General features: G+C 42.1%; 1 pseudogene; it reads left to right on the forward strand.

The window, feature by feature from the left end:
- The window catches only part of LOC128068609 (solute carrier family 22 member 10-like), a 39,403-nt pseudogene extending 17,849 nt beyond the window's left edge, over positions 1-21,554 (forward strand).
- Positions 21,555-21,848: the final 294 nt, after the last annotated feature.

Here is a 21,848-nt window from a genome sequence, read left to right on the forward strand (position 1 = left end):
GAGAGCTGGACTGTGAAGAAAGCTGAGCACCGAAGAATTGATGCTTTTGAACTGTGGTGGTTGGAGAAGACTCTTGAGAGTCCCTTGGACTGCAAGGAGATCCAACTAGTCCATTCTAAAGGAGATCAGCCCTGGGATTTCTTTGGAATGAATGATGCTAAAGCTGAAACTCCAATACTTTGGCCACCTCATGCAAAGAGTTGACTCATTGGCAAAGACTTTGATGCTGGGAGGGATTGGGGTCAGGAGGAGAAGGGGACGACAGAGGATGAGATGGCTGGATGGCATCACTGACTCGATGGACGTGAGTCTGAGTGAACTCTGGGAGGTGGTGATGGACAGGGAGGCCTGACGTGCTGCGATTCATGGGGTCGCAAAGAGTCAGACACGACTGAGAGACTGAACTGAACTGAACTGAATGCACCTTTTTGTGTCTTCTTACCATTTTTGGTTGGAGTCTATATTGTCTGATGTAAGTATCAGACAAAAAAATTCTCATTTAATTGTACTCTGCATAGAGTATCCTTTCCTGTCCCATCACTTTGAGCCTATGTATGTCTTTATTTATTTTTTTAAATATAAATTTATTTATTTTAATTGGAGGTTAATTACTTCACAATACTGAATTGGTTCTGCCATACATCAACATGAATCCGCCACAGGTATACACGTGTTCCCCATCCTGAACCCCCCTCCCCCCCCCCCCCCCCCATACCACCCTTCCGGGTCATCCCAGTGCACCAGCCCCAAGCATCCAGTATCATGCATCAAACCTGGACTGGTGATTCGTTTCATATACAATATTACACATGTTTCAATGCCATTCTCCCAAGTCATCCCACCTCTCCCTCTCCCACAGAGTCCAAAATACTGTTCTATACATCTGTGTCTCTTTTGCTGTCTCACATACAGGGTTATCGTTACCATCTTTCTAAATTCCATCTATATGCGTTAGTATGCTGTATTGGTGTTTTTCTTTCTGGCTTACTTCACTCTGTATAAATGGCTCCAGTTTCATCCACCTCATTAGAACTGATTCAAAGGTATTCTTAATGGCTGAGTAATACTCCATTGTGTCTATATACAACAGCTTTCTTATCCATTCATCTGCTGATGGACATCTAGGTTACTTCCATGTCCTGGCTATGATAAACAGTGCTGCAGTGAACATTGGGGTACATGTCTCTTTCAATTCTGGTTTCCTCAGTGTGTATGCCCACTAGTGGGATTGCTGGGTCATAAGGCAGTTCTATTTCCAGTTTTTTAAGGAATCTCCACACTGTTCTCCATAGTGGCTGTACTAGTTTGCATTCCCACCAACAGGGTAGGAGGGTTCCCTTTTTTCCACACCCTCTCCAGCATTTATTGCTTGTAGACATTTAAGTGAGAAAGAAAAACACCAATACAGTGTACTGTATTATATAACCACAATTAACAAGCAGAAAATGAAATTGAGCAAGTTATTACACTTACAATATCTTCTAAAAGAATAAACTACCTATCAATAAAATTAATCTAAGAGGTAAAACATTTGTATACTGTAAACTATAAAGCCTTGCTGAAAGAAATAGAAAAGCCATAAATAAATGGAAAGGAATCCTGTGTTAATGATATAGGAAGGCTTAATGTTGGCAACAAGTCAATCTACTTAATGCAATCAAGTTTCAATGAAATCCCTATCAAAATTCCAACATTGTTTTCTGTAGAAATGGAAAATAGAATGATATTCTGGTACTTGGTACAACATAAATAAACTATGAAAAAAATATGCTGAATGAAATAAACCAGGCACAGAAGGACAAAAGTATGCACCCACTTACAAAAGAATGATCTTTCTGACCTTTGGGGTTTTAAGCAGGAGGTGTTCAAAAATTTACCGCAGGGATAATTGGCTTGCGGCGGCCAAGTGTTCACAGTGACATTGCTTTTTGATCCTTCAATGTCAGCTCTTCCTATCATTGTGAAACAGAATTCACAAGAACTAGTTCAGTTCAGTTCAGTCGTTCAGTCGTGTCCGACTCTTTGCAACCCCATGAATCGCAGCACGCCAGGCCTCCCTGTCCATCACCAACTCCCGGAGTTCACTCAGACTCATGTCCATCGAGTCGGTGATGCCATCCAGCCATCTCATCCTCGGTCGTCCCCTTCTCCTCCTGCCCCCAATCCCTCCCAGCATAAGGGTCTTTTCCAATGAGTCAACTCTTTGCATGAGGTGGCCAAAGTACTGGAGATTCAGCTTTAGCATCAGTCCTTCCAATGAACACCCAGGACTGATTTCCTTTAGGACGGACTGGTTGGATCTCCTTGCAGTTCAAGGGACTCTCAAGAGTCTTCTCCAACACCACAGTTCAAAAGCATCAATTTTTCAGCACTCAGCTTTCTTCACAGTCCAACTCTCACATCCATACATGACTACTGGAAAAACCATAGCCTTGGTTAGATGAACCTTTGTCGGCAAAGTAATATCTCTGCTTTTTAACAAGAACTGGTTAAGACTAGGTAAATTAGTGGAGGCAGAAAGTAGATTTAAAGTATCAGAAGAATAAGGCGAACAAAGAGTTATAAAGTAATGATTGCAGAATATGAACTCTGTATCTAATTCTGTCAGTTTTATTTCATGTATTTCAAGCTTTTGTTGAATTCATATACATTTGACCTTTTCAGAATTATTATTTCTCTAAATGTATTTTGTTTTGAAATCTCTTTTATTTGATGATAATGTAAAGACACGAGGCATCTTATAATTACTATTTGAACTAAATTTTTTTTTACTGTCAATTTACTTTCAACCCACAATATTTTAAGTACTATTGTACTTAAAAATTAGGTCTTTTTTTAACCCTTTGATAATCTCCTTCATGTGATAGATGGTTTAGGTCATTAGCAATTTGTTTGATGTGATTATTGTTATGATTCGTTTCAGTCTATCACTTTAATTTTTTCTACATAATTTTCTTGATGATTATATTGTTGTTGCTGTTCAGTTGTTCAGTTCACGGGGTTGACTCTGCAGCCCCATGGACTGCAGCACACCAGGATTCCCTGTCCTTGACTACCTACCAGAGTTTGCTCAAACTCACGTCCATTGAGTCAGTGATGTCATCCAACCATCTCGTCCTCTGTTCCCTTCTCCTGCCTTCAATCTTGATGATAATAATGATTACTAAAATGATTATTTGGTGTTATTTTTGTTCCTATGTTTTTACATTTTCCAGTTTTTTTGGTGGACTATTTGAGTTTTTAAAGAATTCTATTTCAAATCTTGCAGAGGAATTCCAAATCCCAAAATTTGTACATTAGTTTCTATTACTGGGTGTATATATTAGCACATCCTATGTAGTCCAAGTCATATACACTAAATTCCTCTTTTCCTGATGCCCAAGGAAAAGCGAATTCCCTTTTCCTCATTTGTCTTTCACATTCTTTTCCCCTTGATTCACCATCTTACATTAATCTTTCCCCTGAAAAACTTATGTAATTTCTTCTGTTTGGCTTATGGAGCTCATATTGTTCTAGGAAAACATGTTGCTTGAGAACTGAAAATCCAGATTCAATTGAGTGACTTTACATAAAGCTTTAACAACTTTAATGCATTGTTTCATGATACTTTGCAGTGGTTCAGGACTTCCCTGGTGGCTCAGACAGTGAAGAATCTGTCTGCAATGCAGGAAACCTGGGTTCAATCCCTAGTCCAGGAGATCCTCTGGAGAAGGGAATGGCAACCCACTCCAGTATTCTTGCCTGGAGAATTCCATAGACAGAGGAGCCTAGTAGTCTATACAGTCCATGGGGTCGCAAAGAGTCAGACATGACTGAGCAATTCACATTTTTTTTTCAGCTGTAATTTAGAAACTCAAGTATATTTTAGCTCCATATGTTCTAGACATTCTAGAGACTCTCTACTTTGCTAGATACACATACTTGTAAAATGGATGTTTATGGTAATATTTAGTTCAGTTCAGTTCAGTTCAGTTCAGTCACTCAGTTGTGTCTGACTCTTTGCGACCCCATGAATTGCAGCACCCCAGGCTTCCCTGTCCATCACCAACTCCCGGAGTTCACTCAAACTCATGTCCATTGAGTCCGTGATGCCATCCAGCCATCTCATCCTCTGTTGTCCCCTTCTTCTCCTGACCCCAATCCCTCCCAGCATCAAAGTCTTTGCCAATGAGTCAACTCTTTGCATAAGGTGGCCAAAGTATTGAAGTTTCAGCTTTAGCATCAGTCCTTCCAAAGAAATCCCAGGGCTGATCTCCTTCAGAATGGCCTGGTTGGATCTCCTTGCAGTCCAAGGGACTCTCAAGAGTCTTCTCCAACCACCACAGTTCAAAAGCATCAATTCTTCAGCGCTCAGCCTTCTTCACAGTCCAACTCTCACATCCATACATGACTACTGGAAAAACCATAGCCTTGACTAGACGGACCTTAGTTGGCAAAGTAATGTCTCTGCTTTTGAATATGCTATCTAGGTTGGTCATAACTTTTCTTCCAAGGAGTAAGCATCTTTTAATTTCATGGCTGCAGTCACCATCTGCAGTGATTTTGGAGCTCCCCAAAATAAAGTCTGACACTGTTTCCACTGTTTCCCCATCTATTTCCCATGAAGTGATGGAACCAGATGCCATGATCTTCATTTTCTGAATGTTGAGCTTTAAGCCAACTTTTTCACTCTCCTCTTTCACTTTCATCAAGAGGCTTTTTAGTTCCTCTTCACTTTCTGCCATAAGGATGGTGTCATCTGCATATCTGAGGTTACTGATATTTCTCCTGGCAATCTTGATTCTGGCTTGTGTTTCTTCCAGTCCAGTGTTTCTCATGATGTACTATGCATATAAGTTAAATAAGCAGGGTGACAATGTACTGCCTTGACGTACTCCTTTTCCTATTTGAAACCAGTCTGTTGTTCCATGTCCAGTTCTAACTCTTGCTTCCTGACCTGCATACAGGTTTCTCAAGAGGCAGGTCAGGTGCTCTGGTATTCCCATCTCTTTCAGAATTTTCCACAGTTTATTGTGATCCACACAGTCAAAGGCTTTGGCATAGTCAAGAAAGCAGAAGTAGATGTTTTTCTGGAACTCTCTTGCTTTTTCCATGATCCAGCAGATGTTGGCAATTTGATCTCTGGTTCCTCTGCCTTTTCTAAAACCAGCTTGAATATCATGAAGTTCACGGTTCACGTATTGCTGAAGCCTGTCTTGGAGAATTTTGAGCATTACTTTACTAGCGTGTGAGATGAGTGCAATTGTGGGGTAGTTTTAGCATTCTTTGGCATTGCCTTTCTTTGGGATTGGAATGAAAACTGACCTATTCCAGTCCTGTGGCCACTGCTGAGTTTTCCACATTTGCTGGCATATTGAGTGCAGCCCTTTCACAGCATCATCTTTCAGGATTTGAAACAGCTCAAGGGAATTCCATCACCTCCACTAGCTTTGTTCATGGTGATGCTTTCTAAGGCCCACTTGACTTCACATTCCAGGATGTCTTGCTCTAGGTGAGTGATCACACCATCATGACTATCTGGGTCATGAAGATCTTTTTTGTACAGTTCTTCCATGTATTCTTGCCACCTCTTCTTAATATCTTCTGCTTCTGTTAGGTCCAGACCATTTCTGTCCTTTATCGAGCCCATCTTTGCATGAAGTGTTCCCTTGGTATCTCTAATTTTCTTAAAGAGATCTCTAGTCTTTCCCATTCTGTTGTTTTCCTCTATTTCTTTGCATTGATCGTGGAGGAAGGCTTTCTTATCTCTTCTTGCTATTCTTTGGAACTCTGCATTCAGATGCTTATACCTTTCCTTTTCTCCTTGGCTTTTCACCTCTCTTCTTTCCACAGCTATTTGTAAGGCCTCCCCAGACAGTCATTTTGCTTTTTTGCATTTCTTTTCCATGGGGATGTTCTGGACCCTGTCTCCTGTACAATGTCACGAACCTCATTCCATAGTTCATCAGGCACTCTATCTATCAGATCTAGACCCTTAAATCTATTTCTCATTTCCACTGTATAATCATAAGGGATTTGATTTAGGTCATACCTGAATGGTCTAGCGGTTTTCCCTACTTTCTTCAATTTGAGTCTGAATTTGGTAATAAGGAGTTCATGATCTGAGCCACAGTCAGCTCCCAGTCTTGTTTTTGTTGACTATATAGAGCTTCTCCATCTTTGGCTGCAAAAAATATAATCAGTCTGATTTCGGTGTTGACCATCTGGTGATGTCCATGTGTAGAGTCTTCTCTTGTGTTGTTGGAAGAGGGTGTTTGCTATGACCAGTGCATTTTCTTGTCAAAACCCTATTAGTCTTTGCCCTGCTTCATCCCGCATTCCAAGGCCAAATTTGCCTGTTACTCCAGGTGTTTCTTGACTTCCTACTTTTGCATTCCAGTCCCCTATAATGAAAAGGACATCTTTTTTGAGTGTTAGTTCTAAAAGGTCTTGTAGGTCTTCATAAAACCGTTCAACTTCAGCTTCTTCAGCATTACTGGTTGGGGCATAGACTTGGATAACTGTGACAGTGAATGGTTTGCCTTGGAGACGAACAGAGATCATTCTGTCATTTTTGAGATTGCATCCAAGTACTGCATTTCAGACTCTTTTGTTGACCATGATGGCTACTCCATTTCTTCTGAAGGATTCCTGCCCACAGTAGTAGATATAATGGTCATCTGAGTTAAATTCACCCATTCCAGTCCATTTTAGTTCTCTGATTCCTAGAATGTCGACGTGCACCCTTGCCATCTCTTGTTTAATTATTTCCAATTTGCCTTGATTCATGGACCTTACATTCCAGGTTGCTATGCAATATTGCTCTTTACAGCATTGGACCTTGCTTCTATCACCAGTCACATCCACAGCTGGATATTGTTTTTGCTTTGGCTCCATCCCTTCATTCTTTCTGGAGTTATTTCTCCACTGATCTCCAGTAGCATATTGGACACCTACTGACCTGGCAAGTTCCTCTTTCAGTATCCTATCATTTTGCCTTTTCATACTGTTCATGGGGTTCTCAAGGTAAGAATACTGAAGTGGTTTGCCATTCCCTTCTCCAGTGGACCACATTCTGTCAGACCTCTCCACCATGACCCGCCTGTCTTGGGTTGCCCCGCCTGTCTTGGGTTGCCCCGCAGGCATGGCTTGGTTTCATCGAGTTAGACAAGGCTGTGGTCCTAGTGTGATTAGATTGACTAGTTTTCTGTGAGTATGGTTTCAGTGTGTCTGCCCTCTGATGCCCTCTTGCAACACCTACCATCTTATTTGGGGTTTCTCTTACCTTGGGCTTGGGGCATCTCTTCACGGCTGCTCCAGCAAAGCACAGCCGCTGCTCCTTACCTTGGATGAGGGGTATCTCCTTACCGCTGCCCTTCCTGACCTTCAACGTGGGATAGCTCCTCTAGGCCCTCCTGTGCCCAAGCACCCACCGCTCCTCAGGTTGCTCCTCCCAGCCGCTGCCCCTGGCTTTGTGCACAGCGTGGCTCCTCCTGGCTGCCGTCCCTGGCCTCCAGAGTGGGGTGGCTCCTCAGGGCCACCGCCCCTGGACTCGTGCTCGAGGTGTCTCCTCCTGGCCGCCACTGACCTAGGACGCGGGATAGCTCTTCTCGGCCGCTGCCCCTGACCTTGGACTTGGGTAGGTCCTCTCGGCCGTTCCTGTGCTGTCGCAGCCTGGCACCATCGGCCACTGCCCCTGACCTCGGACGTGGGGTAACTCTTCGCAGCCGCCCGCGCTTCGTGCGCCGGGTCGCAGCCGCCCGCGCTTCGTGCGCCGGGTCGCAGCCGCCCGCGCTTCGTGCGCCGGGTCGCAGCCGCCCGCGCTTCGTGCGCCGGGTCGCAGCCGCCCGCGCTTCGTGCGCCGGGTCGCAGCCGCCCGCGCTTCGTGCGCCGGGTCGCAGCCGCCCGCGCTTCGTGCGCCGGGTCGCAGCCGCCCGCGCTTCGTGCGCCGGGTCGCAGCCGCCCGCGCTTCGTGCGCCGGGTCGCAGCCGCCCGCGCTTCGTGCGCCGGGTCGCAGCCGCCCGCGCTTCGTGCGCCGGGTCGCAGCCGCCCGCGCTTCGTGCGCCGGGTCGCAGCCGCCCGCGCTTCGTGCGCCCGTCGCAGCCCCACCCCCGCTTAGATAATTTTAACATTTATTTGTAGTAAACTTCATCATTGCTCTTAAAATCAGTCTAGGGAGAATCAGATTTCATCAATCATAAAGAAATGACTATAGATGTAATACACTGAGAGGAGTTTGCTGCTGCTAAGTCACTTCAGTCATGTCTGACTCTGTGTGACCCCATAGACGGCAGCCCACCAGGCTCCCCCGTCCCTGGGATTCTCCAGGCAAGAACACTGGTGTGGGGTGCCATTTCCTTCTCCAATGCATGAAAGTGAAAAGTGAAAGGGAAGTCGCTCAGTCGTGTCCAACTCTTCGCGACCCCATGGACTGCAGCCTACCAGGCTCCTCCGTCCATGGGATTTGCCAGGCAAAAGTACTGGAGTGGGGTGTCGAGAGGAAAGCGCAATCCCTGCCAGACATAACCGTTATGTCATTCTAGTCTCAGGCCCACAAGGATCGTGGCATTGCTTTCTCCACCACATTGATGAGAAAACTGAGACTGATTTAAATAAGTGACTCATCTGTGTACTTAGCTACTAACAACAGGTTACTAAGAGCAGGTCATGGTTGGAGTACTTGCACATGTTGTTGGGCTTTAAGCTTACATAATTGGGGGGCTTTTTAAAAAAAGAATATTTTATAAATATATACTGTGAAGACAAATTTGATAGAACCTAAGACAAACTTTGGAAGGTAATTATGCATGCGGAAGACTCTCAAGCTTAAGCCTCATAAGCTTCTTGGAAAATCTGCTGATTAAGCACAGAGGAAATTTGACTCCCAAGTCTGTATGGGACTGCATGTGCTATACCTTTCAGGTGCAATGCCCACAATAGTCATTCTCCTATTTTCCTAGTATTTGTATAACAGAACATAATTTCTTTCCTAATCCAACAAGTGAAGTTCTAGATATAGATGACGAGCAAAAAGTATCTGTTGCCGATAATCAGGTGACAAATAAGCAAGGGAGAGCTGACTGCACTTGTGTGCCCTTCTTTCATCAGGTTGTTGGTTGAATCTGCTCAGTGGCTGATTGTCACAAATAAACCAGATGAGGGCTTAATGAAACTTAAGAAAGTTGCACACAGAAATGAAATGAAGAATGCTGAAGAAACCCTGAACATGAAGGTTAGCAGGAAAGGGAAAGTGGTTACTGGGTTGGAGGAAGAAATAAACTGACACCTGCATTCTCCTTATTGAGACAGACAAGCTGCTTTTCTAAAAAGGGCAGTTAGTTGAGAATGTAAGCTCAGTTCCCTTATCTTTCATGGCTATATCATGAAAAGAAGCTTTGAGCACTGTACAAGGACTTTGTGATTTAGCTCATTTTCTGATCTGAATCTACAGCCTATGTGCTCTCATGGATCCCTGCCCAGCTCTACGGCCTCATTTTCAAAATATCATTGCTTCTGTCTAATTTCCTGGGGTCTGCCTTAACTCCCTGCACCTTCTTCATATCACATTCACATTGGTGATTGCATGTGTAATATGCTTACGCTACAAAAAAAGGGAGCACATCTTTCTCGTCCTGTTGGGTACCTGTGCTTTTCACAATACCTGGCGCTATGCTGACAAGTGATATGAGTTTGTGGTTATTGAAGGGTTTGAGAGTGACGATGCAAGAGGAGGTGGAGGCAGCACAGACTAAAACTACTGTTTTTGACTTGTTCTGCACACCTAACCTGTGTAAAAGAATGTGTCTTCTGCTCCTGAATGTGTCTTCAGATGGGCTGACAACATTTAAAGAGTGGGGACATGAAGCCATTTATGTCAAAGATTATAACGTTGTGAGAGAGGGGGGCGTATTTAAAGGTAAACTATGAGGAAAACACACCAAATAAGACTCACATGGAATTGATTATATGATGAACATTTAAGTTGTATCACGCTGTCAGTCTCTTCACCAGAGATGAATGTACTCCATCTGTAATCCATCACAGCACAGATTTTGGCACATCAGTTCAGTTCAGTTGCTCAGTTGTGTCCCGACTTTTTGCAACCCCATGGACTGTAGCACACCAGGCTTCCCTGTCAATCACCAAGCTCCTGGAGCTTGCTCAAAATCATGTCCATCGAGTTGATGATGCCATCCAACCATCTCATCCTCTATTGTCCCCTTCTCCTGCCTTCAATTTTTCCCAGCATCAGGGTCTTATCCAATGAGTCAGTTCTTCCCATTAGGTGACCAAAGTATTGGAGTTTCAGCTTCAGCATCAGTCCTTCCAATGAATATTCAGGACTGATTCCTTTTAGGACTGACTAGTTTGATCTCCTTGCAGTCCAAGGGACTCTCAAAAGTCTTCTCCAACACCACAGTTCAAAGCATCAATTCTTCAGCACTCAGCTTTCTTCATAGTTCAACTCACATCCATACATGACTCCTGGAAAAACCATAGCTTTGACTAGATGGATCTTTGTTGGCAAAGTGATATCTTTGCTTTTTAAATATTCTGTCTAGATTGGTCATAGATTTTCTTCCAGGGAGCAAGTGTCTTTTAACTTCATGGCTTCAATCACGATCTGTAGTGACTTTGGAGTCCCCCAAAATAAAGTCTCTCACTGTTTCTACTGTTTTCCTGTCTATTTGCCATGAAGTGATGGGACCGGATGCCATGATCTTAGTTTTTTGAATGTTGAGTTCTAAGCCAACTTTTTAACTCTCCTCTTTCATTTTCATCATGAGGCTCTTTAGTTCTTCACTTTCTGCCATAAGTGTGGTGTCATCTGCATATGTGAGTCATTGATATTTCCCCTGGCAAACTTGATTCCAGCTTGTGCTTCATCCAGCCCAGCATTTAGCATGAGGTACCTTGCATATAAATTAAATAAGCAGGGTGACAATATACAGCTTTGACGTACTCCTCTCCCGATTTGGAACCAGTCTGTTGTTCCATGTGCAGTTCTAACTGTTGTTTCCTGATCTGCGTACAGATTTCTCAGGAGGCAGGTCAAGTGGTCTGGTATTCCCATCTCTTTCAGAATTTTCCACAGTTTGTTGTGATCCACACAGTCAAAGGCTTTGGCATAGTCAATAAAGCAGAAATAGATGTTTTTCTGGAACTCTTGCTTGTTCGATAATCCAGAAGATGTTGGCAATTTGATCTCTGGTTCCTCTGCCTTTTCTAAATCCAGATTGAACATCTGGAAGTTCAGAGTTTATGTACTGTTGAAGCCTGGCTTGGAGAATTTTGAGCACTACTTTACTAGTGTGTGAGATGAGTGCAATCATGCAGTAGTTTGAGCATTCTTTGGCATTCATTGCCTTTCTTTGGGATTGGAATGAAAACTGACCTTTTCCACTATGGCCACTGCTGAGTTTTCCAAATTTGCTGCCATATTGAGTGCAGCACTTTCACAGCATCATCTTTTAGGATTTGAAATAGCTCAACTGGAATTCCCACCTCCACTAGCTTTCTTTGTAGTGATGCTTTCTAAGGCCCACTTGACTTCACATTGCAGAATGTCTGGCTCAAGGTGAGTGAGTGATCACATCATCGTGGATATCTGGGTCATGAAGATCTTTTTTGTATAGCTCTTTTCTGTATGATGTAGGTCATACCTGAATGGTCTAGTGGTTTTTCCTATTTTCTTCAATTTAAGTCTGAATTTGGCAATAAACAGTTCATGATCTGAGCCACAGTCAGCTCCCAGTCTTGCTTTTGCTGACTGTATAGAGCTTCTCCACCTTTGGCTGCAAAGAATATAATCAATCTGATTTCAATATTGACCAAAATAGGAGAAAACTTTGCAAACTGTAATATGAAGAGATCAAATTGTTGTTGTTTAGTTGCTAAATTGTGTCCAACTCTTTGTGACCCCATGGACTGCAGCACTCCAGGCTCTTCTGTCCTCCACTAACTCTTGGAGTTTGCTAAAATTCATGTCCATTGAGTCAGTGATGCTATCTAACCATCTCATCCTCTGTCATCCCCCTCTCCTTTTACCTTCAGTCTTTCCCAGAATTAGGGTCTTTTCCAATGAGTCGACTCTCCACATCATGTGGTCAAAGTATTGGCGCTTCAGCAATGGTCCTTCCAGTAAATATTCAGGGTTGATTTCCTTTAGAACTGTCTCATTTGATCTCCTTGAAGTCCAATGGACTCTCAAGAGTCTTCTCCAGCACCACAATTGAAAAGCATCAGTTTTTCAGTGTTCAGCTTCCTTTTATTCCAACTGTCACATCCGTATATCATCACTGGAAAAACCATAGCTTTGATCATAGAAACCTAATGTTGGCAAAATGATGTCTCTGCTTTTTAATATGCTGTATAGGTTTGTCATAGCTTTCCTTCCAGGGAGCAAACATCTTTTGATTTCACCATCTGCAGTAATTTTGGAGCCCAAGAAAAGAAAATCTGTCACTGCTTCCATTTTTCTCTTTCTACTTGCCATGAAGTGATGGGACCAGATGCCATAATCTTAGTTTTTTCATGTTGAGTTTCAAGCCAGCCTTTTCACTCTCCTCTTTACCCTCGTCAAGACTCTTTAGTTCCTCCTCACTTTCTGCCATTAGAATGGTATCATCTGCATATCAGGTTGTCAGTATTTCTTCAGGCAACCATGATTCCAGTTTGTGATTCATCCAGCACTGCAATTAGCATAATGTATTCTGCATATAAGTTAAATAAGCAAGGTGACTATATACAACCTTGTTGTACTCCTTTCCCAGTTTGGAACCAATCAATTTTTCCATGTCCAGTTCTAACTGTTGCTTCTTGACCTGTGTACAAGTTTCTTAAGAGACAGGTAAAGTGATCTGGTACTCTCATCTCTGTAAGAATTTTCCACAGTTTGTTGTGATCCCCACAGTCAAAGGCTTTAGCGTGATCAATGAAGGAGAGGTAGATGTTTTTCTGGAACTCCCTTGCTTCCTCCATAATCAACCAAATGTTGGCAATTGATTTCTGCCTCTTTGAGACCCAGGTGGTACATCTGTAAGTTCTTGGTTCATGTGCTGCTAAAGCCTAGCTTGAAGGATTTTTAACATAACCTCACTAGCATGTGAAATGAGCACAATTATGTGGCAGTTTGAACATTTTTGGTATTGTTTTTCATTGGGATTGGAATGAAAACTGACCTTTTCCAGTCCTTTGGCCACTGCTGTGTTTTCCAAATTTGCTGACATATTGAGTGCAGCACTTTAACAGCATCATCTTTTAGGATTTGAAATAGCTTTGCTGGAATTCTATCACCTCCACTAGCTTTGTTCATAGTGATGCCTCATAGGGCCAACTTGACCTCACACTCCAGAGTGTTTGGCTCTAGATAAGAGACCACACCATTGTGGTTATCTGGGTCATTAAGACCTTTTTTGTATGGTTCCTTTGTGTGTTCTTGCGATTTCTTCTTAATCTCTTCTGATTCTTTCAGGTCCTTATTGTTTCTGTCCTTTATAATGCCTATCCTTGCATGAAATGCTCCCTTGATATCTCCAGTTTTCTTAAAGAGATCTCCTCTATTTCTTTGCATTGTTTACTTAAGAAGTCTTTATCTCTCTTTGATATTCTCTGTAACTCTGCATTAAGTTTGGTATACCTTTCCTGTTCTTCCTTGCCTTTTACTTTTCTTTTCTCAGCTATTGTAATGCCTCCTAAGACAATCACTTTGTCTTCTTGCCTTTTTTTTCCCCTTTGGAATGGTTTTTATTCACTTCCTCCTGTACAATGTTATGAACTTCTGTTCATAGTTCTTCGGGCACTCTGTTTACCAGACCTAATCCATTGCACCTATTTGTTAGCTCCATTGCAAAATCATAAGAGATTTGATTCAGGTCATACCTGAAATGCCTATTGATTTTCCCTACTTTATTTGATTTAAGTCTGACTTTTGCGCAGTCAGTCCTAGGTTTTATTTTTGCTGACTTTATAGAGCTTCTCCATCTTCAGCTGCAAAGAACATAAACAATATGATTTTGTTATTGACCATCTGGTATGTCTCTGTGTAGACTCATATCTTGGGTTGTTGCAAAATGGTATTCAGTAGGACTAGCATGTTCCATTGACAAAACTCTATTAGCCTTTGCTCTGCTTCATTTTGTACTCCAAGGCCAAGTTCAGTTCAGTTCAGTTCAGTTGCTCAGTCGTGTCCAACTCTTTGCGACCCCATGAATAGTAGCACGCCAGGCCTCCCTGTCCATCACCAACTCCTGGAGTTCGCTCAGACTCGCGTCCATCGAGTCAGTGATATCATCCAGCCATCTCATCCTCGGTCGTCCCCTTCTCCTCCTGCCCCCAATCCCTCCCAGCCAAAAAGTCTTTTCCAATGAGTCAACTCTTTGCATGAGGTGGCCAAAGTACTGGAGTTTCAGCCTTAGCATCATTCCTTCCAAAGAAATCCCAGGGTTGATCTCCTTCAGAATGGCCTGGTTGGATCTACTTGCAGTCCAAGAGACTCTCAAGAGTCTTCTCCAACCACCACAGTTCAAAAGCATCAATTCTTCAGCGCTCAGCCTTCTTCACAGTCCAACTCTCACATCCATACATGACTACTGGAAAAACCATAGCCTTGACTAGACGGACCTTAGTCGGCAAAGTAATCTCTCTGCTTTTGAATATGCTATCTAGGTTGGTCATAACTTTTCTTTCCAAGGCCAAACTTGCCTGTTCCTGGTGTCTCTTTACTTCCTACTTTTGCATTCAAATCCCCAGTGATGAAAAGGACATCTTTTAGGTGTTAGCTCTAGAAGATGTTGTAGGTCTTCATAGAACCAGTCAACTTCAGCTTCTTTGGCATCAGAAGTTAAGGCATAGACTTGGATTAGTATAATGTTGAATGATTTTCCTTGGAAGTGAACCGAGATCATTCTATCATTTTTGAGATTGCACCAAAGTATGCTTTTCAGACTCTTGTTGACTCTGAAGGCTACTCCATTCCTTCTAAGGGATTCTTGCACACGGTAGTTGATATAATGGTTATCTGAATTAAATTCACCTATTCCCATCCATTTTAGTTCACTGATTACTAAGATGTCGATCTTCACTCTTGCCGTCTCCTGCTTGACCACATCCAATTTACCTTGATCTTTTGACCTAACATTCCAGGCTCCCATGCAATATTGTTCTTTTCAGCATCAGACTTTACTTTCACCACCAGACACATCAACACCTGAGTGTTGTTTCCACTTTGGCCCAGCTGCTTCATTCTTTCTGGAGCTATGAGTAATTCCCCTTTACTCACTCTTCACCGGTAGCATATTGGACACCTTCCAACCAGGGGGGCTCATCTTCTGGTGTCAAACTTTTTTGCCTTTTCATACTGTTCATGGTATTCTCGTGGCAAGAATACTGGAGTGGTTTGCTATTTCCTCTTCCAGAGGACCATATATTGTCAAAACTCTTCACTATGACCCATCCATCGTGGGTGGCCCTGCCTGGCATGGCTCATAGCTTCATTGGGTTATGTAAGTTCCTTCACCACAACAAGGCTGTGATCCATGAAGGGGGATGAGATCACGAGTATAAACAAATCAATATTTCTAAATGTAAAACTGTAACCAGCCTGCAGATCGAGATAAAAAGATCCTGTTTCCACAGGGGTTCCCCTCAAGTTACCCCATACAGCAACAACCACCACCACTGCCTGACTCTTTCCTCACTTCCTTCTCCTGTGCAAAATAAAAATTAATAACTATTGTGATCTCCTTCACTATAGTTGAGTATTTGTTGATCTTGACCATCCAGTAGTGTAAATTGATAAAGGGTTCTGTGACAGGCCCTCTCTCCTCATGCTTATTCATGAATATTCACCCATTCTATTGCCTGTAACAGTAAGTTGTTCTCTTTCCTAGTGCTTTAGTGTCCATTACATGAATACATTACAATTTTTTAATGTACTTCAATGTTAGTGGACTTTTTTATTTACCCTTGAACAGATTTATTTATTATTATTATTATTATTTTACTTTACAATATTGTATTGGTTTTGCCACACATTAACATGAATCCGCCATGGGTGTACACGTGTTCCCAATCCAGAACCCCCCTCCCTCATCCCCCCCACACACACCATCCTTCCGGGTCATCCCAGTGCACCAGCCCCAAGCATCCTTCACCCTGCATTGAACCTAGACTGGCGATTCGTTTCTTATATGATATTATACATGTTTCAATGCCATTCTCCCAAGTCATTTCACCCTCTCCCTCTCCCACAGAGTCCAAAAGACTGTTCTATACATCTGTGTCTCTTTTGCTGTCTCGCATAGAGGGTTATCATTACAATCTTTCTAAATTCCATATATATGTGTTAGTATACTGTATTGGTGTTTTTCTTTCTGGCTTACTTCACTCTGTATAATAGGCTCCAGTTTCATCCACCTCATTAGAACTGATTCAAATGTATTTTTTTTTAATGGCTGAGTAATTCTCCATTGTGTATATGTACCACTGCTTTCTTATCCATTCATCTGCTGATGGACATCTAGGTTGCTTCCATGTCCTGGCTATTATAAACAGTGCTGTGATGAACATTGGGGTACACGTGTCTCTTTCAATTCTGGTTTCCTTGGTGTGTATGCCCAGCAGCGGGATTGCTGGGTCATAAGGCAGTTCTATTTCCAGTTTTTTAAGGAATCTCCACACTCTTCTCCATAGTGGCTGTACTAGTTTGCATTCCCACCAACAGTGTAAGAGGGTTCCCTTTTTTCCACACCCTCTCCAGCATTTATTGCTTGTAGACTTTTGGATCACAGCCATTCTGACTGGTGTGAAATGGTACCTCATTGTGGTTTTGATTTGCATTTCTCTGATAATGAGTGATGTTGAGCATCTTTTCACGTGTTTGTTAGCCATCTGTATGTCTTCTTTGAAGAAATGTCTGTTTAGTTCTTTGGCCCATTTTTTGATTGGGTCGTTTATTTTCCTGGAATTGAGCTGCAGGAGTTGCTTGTATATTTTTGAGATTAGTTGTTTGTCAGTTGCTTCATTTGCTATTATTTTCTCCCATTCTGAAGGCTGTCTTTTCACCTTGCTTATAGTTTCCTTAAAACTCCTAGAAGACAACATAGGCAAAACATGCTCCAACATAAATCACAGCAGAATCTTCTGTGACCCACCTCCCAGAATACTGGAAATAAAAACAAAAATAAACAAATGGGACCTAATTAAAATTAAAAGCTTCTGTTGGTGGATTTTTGTTTCCAATTTGAAGTGTTAGCACTAGAGCTTCTGTAGAAAATCATGTACATTATCTCTTGGGATATAAGTACTTACTTTGAGATTGCGGAAACATTTTATATTTAATTCTGAATTTTTGAAGTGTTACTTAAAAAAAAAAAAAAAACCATACAGGACAATATAGAGCCAATACCAAGTTTAAAAAAATTAACTACAGTTTACCTCTTCCTAGGCATACCCTAGCAGAAAACTTCTGGATTTAACTGCATTGTGCTTTTTCAATCTTTTATCTACCCACTGGGCTATAGACATGGGTTTCTTAATCTAGACAATCAGCTTGAGATTTCCTTACTCTAGACAATAAGAATGGGGGAGGGGGGGAAAGGTAGAGATAATGGTCAAGAAAGGACTTACATTCTTGGGACTACTGTGATCTGTGGTGTTTCTTCTGTTGAAATGTCTAAGTCTAGCTCTCTCCGGGTGTAGCAGATCTTTAAAGTGGATTTCTTTCCCTTAGATCTTTCCTGGGTAAATTGTAGATCCCCAGTGGGAACTTTTGATTCCCTTTCATATCATACAGTTGATGCATGTTTGTTTGCCTGAATTCTTATAGTTCTCTTGGCCCTAAGAAATCAGACATGAACTTAAATTCCCTAAAATTGTGCTAGATACCAGACACTGTGCTCCCAGGTCAAGGGGACACAGTAGTATCTTTGCAGCTTCAACCACTAGTTGCGAAAAAGGAGATTGTTTATAGTACTGAGGTTGGTGAAGGAAAGGGAGGACTCAAAGCATATTGACAACTCTTAAGAAAGAAATCCTTCTCTAAGTTTTACCCTTCTATTTCCAACTTCTATACACCATCCAATAGGTGACTTGATCAAGTTATGCTTTTGTTTCACTGCCAACTCTATACTAAGTGACTCAGACAAAAGAATGACAGGAGTATCATTTTCACTATTGTCATATAATTACTTATGGTAGCTTTATAATTAAAATCTTAAAATGACATATTATACAGGCTGGGTCTTTATCCTTTAGGCTTGACCATTGACTGCCTGTGTCAATACAATCATAGACTGCAGCTCTAAAGCTGGGCTCTAAATCCTATGGTTTGTGTCTTTCCTCTTCTGTTCACTACAGATTAGGAAGCACAATACCTTCATTTGGCATCTTTATGAATCTACAGCTCTATGGGAGCAATATTTTCTTGTTCCAGGTTATCTTTGGAACTTCCACTGTCTCAGCCTGAAGCCTTGCATTTTTACCACTGAATCATATGGGCTGTTGACCAACCCAGATGCTGTTCATGTTCCTGGTGGGACTTACCATTTTGCCCAACACCTTTGTGGCCCCAACATTAAAGAAGACTGGACTTTGGGGAAAGAAAGTGTCTTTTTCTCATCCTTCAGAGGTTATATTGGTCACATTTATCTGAAGCCAGGAGTAAAGAGAGATCCCAATTAAAGGCTAAGTATTCCCACAAGCCAAACTGATGAGAAATTCTGCTAGTAAGTTGTTGAGGGTAGAGCCAAAGGTCAGTAAGGGGCAGCTGATACATATATTTATCTTCATCATATCCTAAAATATCTGTAAACTGGTACCATTTCATCCTCACACTTCCTCTAGGACAGTTGTTATTCACTTGCCTTTTGTCCATTCACACTGGTAATAACATAGAGAGGTGAGGCCTTCCAATTATACCCCAGTTTGAGGACACAGTAGGGTCACTCTCTCTCTTTGGACTCTTAATTACCAGCTTTGAGGACTGGTCTACTTCCCCATCTCTGATGTATCCACATGAGACTGTGGGGTTAAGTCACCATGACTAGAGCTAGTGCATACTATAGAGGTCTTCCAGGAAATGAAAGAAAGTCCCCCCTTTTCAAGGAATGAACCAGTGAATAGTAGGGATAGTATTTAAGCAGTTTAAAATCCTTGTCCATTCCCTGTTAGGTTACTTTGTACATTAATAGAATGATGACATGCAGTGATTACGAGAACCTTAGTGGGCACGCTGCTTCACCATCTCCCTATGAAGGAATGTGCTTCACACCATTAGAGATGGGTGTACTCTGTTCCTCATTAATGATGGAGGTTTATTCCCTTACCATTGAATTCTCTCCTATATTAGAAAGCTATAATTATATTAATTTTTATATAATATATATTTATATAATATAATCTATAATTTAATAATATATTGATATATTAATTTTATATTAATATTTTAATTAATTACTGTAAAACTTCCTCTGAAACATTTTCAGGGGGTTCCAAATTCTGACTTTTTTTCTCCGTATATAAGTTTCCATTCTTGCTTCCACGTGTGTAACATTCATGGAAATCTGGCTTCTCTTCAGCCTGTCCAATGACAGACCAGCCCTGTCCTTCTATTGCTCTCTGGTGCCCTACTCACCCATGGCAATGCTGTACCTGCACTAGGCTCACTGAGTCATTTAGGTTCACCTGGGACTTTCCTAACTTTATCAGTGAAAACCCCACATTGCTAAAACCTTCTAATTCCAAGGAAAACCAGGATGTCTGGTCACTTTAAATTCTGCACTGTAATTTTAAGTTTCTTAAGGTTGGAGCTGAGCCTGAGACTCAGTAATTGTCTGCATGACAGTCCTACCTTCTACAATAAGGATATTGCAAATAATGGCAACCCACTCCAGGATTCTTGCCTGGAGAATCCCTTGGATAGAGGAGCCTGGAGGGCTACAGTCCATAGGGTCACAAAGGGTTGGACAGGACTGAAGCAACTTAGCACTCACAAACAGACAGAATAAGTAAAAGCAAATTTCTGCCAGACTCACTTTTTCTTCTCCTTCTCTGGCACATATCTGATATGCAGAGAGATTTCCTGTGATTAATCCAGATTATCTTATGTACTTTTTACCATCTACATCAGTAATTCTACATTTCTCCATTTATCAATCACTCCATGATCCCTAGGGATCACCTGGTTCCCAGGTGGCACTAGTAGTAAAGAACCCACCTGCCAATGCAGGAGACATAAGAAATGCAAGTTCGACCTCTGGGTCAGGAAGATCCCCTAGAGGAGGGCGTAGCGAGAATTCTCTATTCTTGCCTAGAGAATCCCATGGACAAAGGAGCCTGGTGGGCTATGGTCCATAGGGTCCGCAAAGAATCAGGCATGACTTAAGTGACTTAGCACCCACCATGCTCCATGACACTGTACAATTTTCTACGTGCTTCAAACATACAAATAACATATAAGGTGTCTTTTGTCCTCATGGAATTTGGTGGATGCTGATTATTCAGCTCAGATTTCTTAATCTCCTTGGTCTTCCTGTTTCCAGAAATACAGACCCTGCATGTGACTTTGGCAAGTGTGGGAATCTGCTGTGTTGCTGCTTCCGCTGCCAGTCTTTCTGTCCACTTTGTTGAACTCATCCCCGCTCTGCTCAGGTATATGAGTTTGTGGGTGCTCTGCCAGTATACAAAGTAGGACTTTCCCAGCTAATTGCAGCTTATTGCAGGAATATACACAATAAGATCAGTTAACTGGAAAACAATCATTTGTAATGGTAATAGCAGCAATATACTAACAGCTATTTAACCAAAGTTTATTGAAAAAGCTGACTTGGTGCCTTGTACTGTGCTGAGCAGTACTTTAATGTGTTCTCTCATTAATTTTTTAAAGGCTATTTGTTAGAATAGGTGCACTGTGTAACTTTCTGTTTAAAATGATGACGGTGAGTCTTAGTATACTTTGACTGTGAGAAAGGCAGGTAGAAAATCATAGAGCAAAATCTCAAAAAACAAGTGTTTTCACCAAACCCATGTATTTAACAGTTGTGTTTTATTGTTTTCCATGGTTTAGTCACTAAGTCATGTCTAGTAGCATGCCAGGCTCCTCTGTCCATGGGACTCTCCAGGCAAGGAAACAGAAGTGGGTCTATTTCCTTTTCCAGGGGATCTTCCCAATTCAGGAATCAAACCCACATCTCCTGCACTGCATGCAGATTCTCTACTGCTGAGATGTCAGGGAAGTCCTCTGCCTTCCATAATCAAGTCAAAATAAAATATCACAAGTTTCATGTGCATATTATTACTGCATTATTACATGTTGTCGTTTATGCTTCAGGGCAAAAGCTGTGGGATTAGATATGATGATAACTTGGTTTGCGGCAACACTGGCTCCCCTCTAGATGACCCTAGTGGTGTATCTACTCAGTTTACCCTGGATCATCTAGGAACTGTGTCCCATCTTTTCTGGTCTTGTTCTTCTCCTACCTGAAACAAGAAATATGACTCTGTTTGACACAATCCAGGATATGGAAAATAAGCGAGTAAACCTTCTACCATCCCCTTGGAGGGACTGTGTGCTTTGAATCTTGTGGGTGAGAAAGGCAACACATTGAGTGGGTCCCTCAGATCGCTGGGGAGGCTGAGCCTTGCCTGGGATCCTCCCATCCCGGCCCATTACCTTCACGAGTGGCAAGGTCATTTATACCCACTGTGTGTTCCAGTCTAGACTGCAGAGATCCCCTCTACCCTGTTCTCATTGGTAGCTTTGGTACTGAAGTGACAACAATTAGCTCTATTGTAAGGGCAAATCCTACCTGCCCTCACGAGAGACACATATTCCTGATGGTATTTCATGATCCTCAGATCCATTAGAGCCT

This window comes from Budorcas taxicolor, chromosome 25, assembly GCF_023091745.1.
Source record: "Budorcas taxicolor isolate Tak-1 chromosome 25, Takin1.1, whole genome shotgun sequence".
Lineage (NCBI taxonomy): Eukaryota > Metazoa > Chordata > Mammalia > Artiodactyla > Bovidae > Budorcas > Budorcas taxicolor.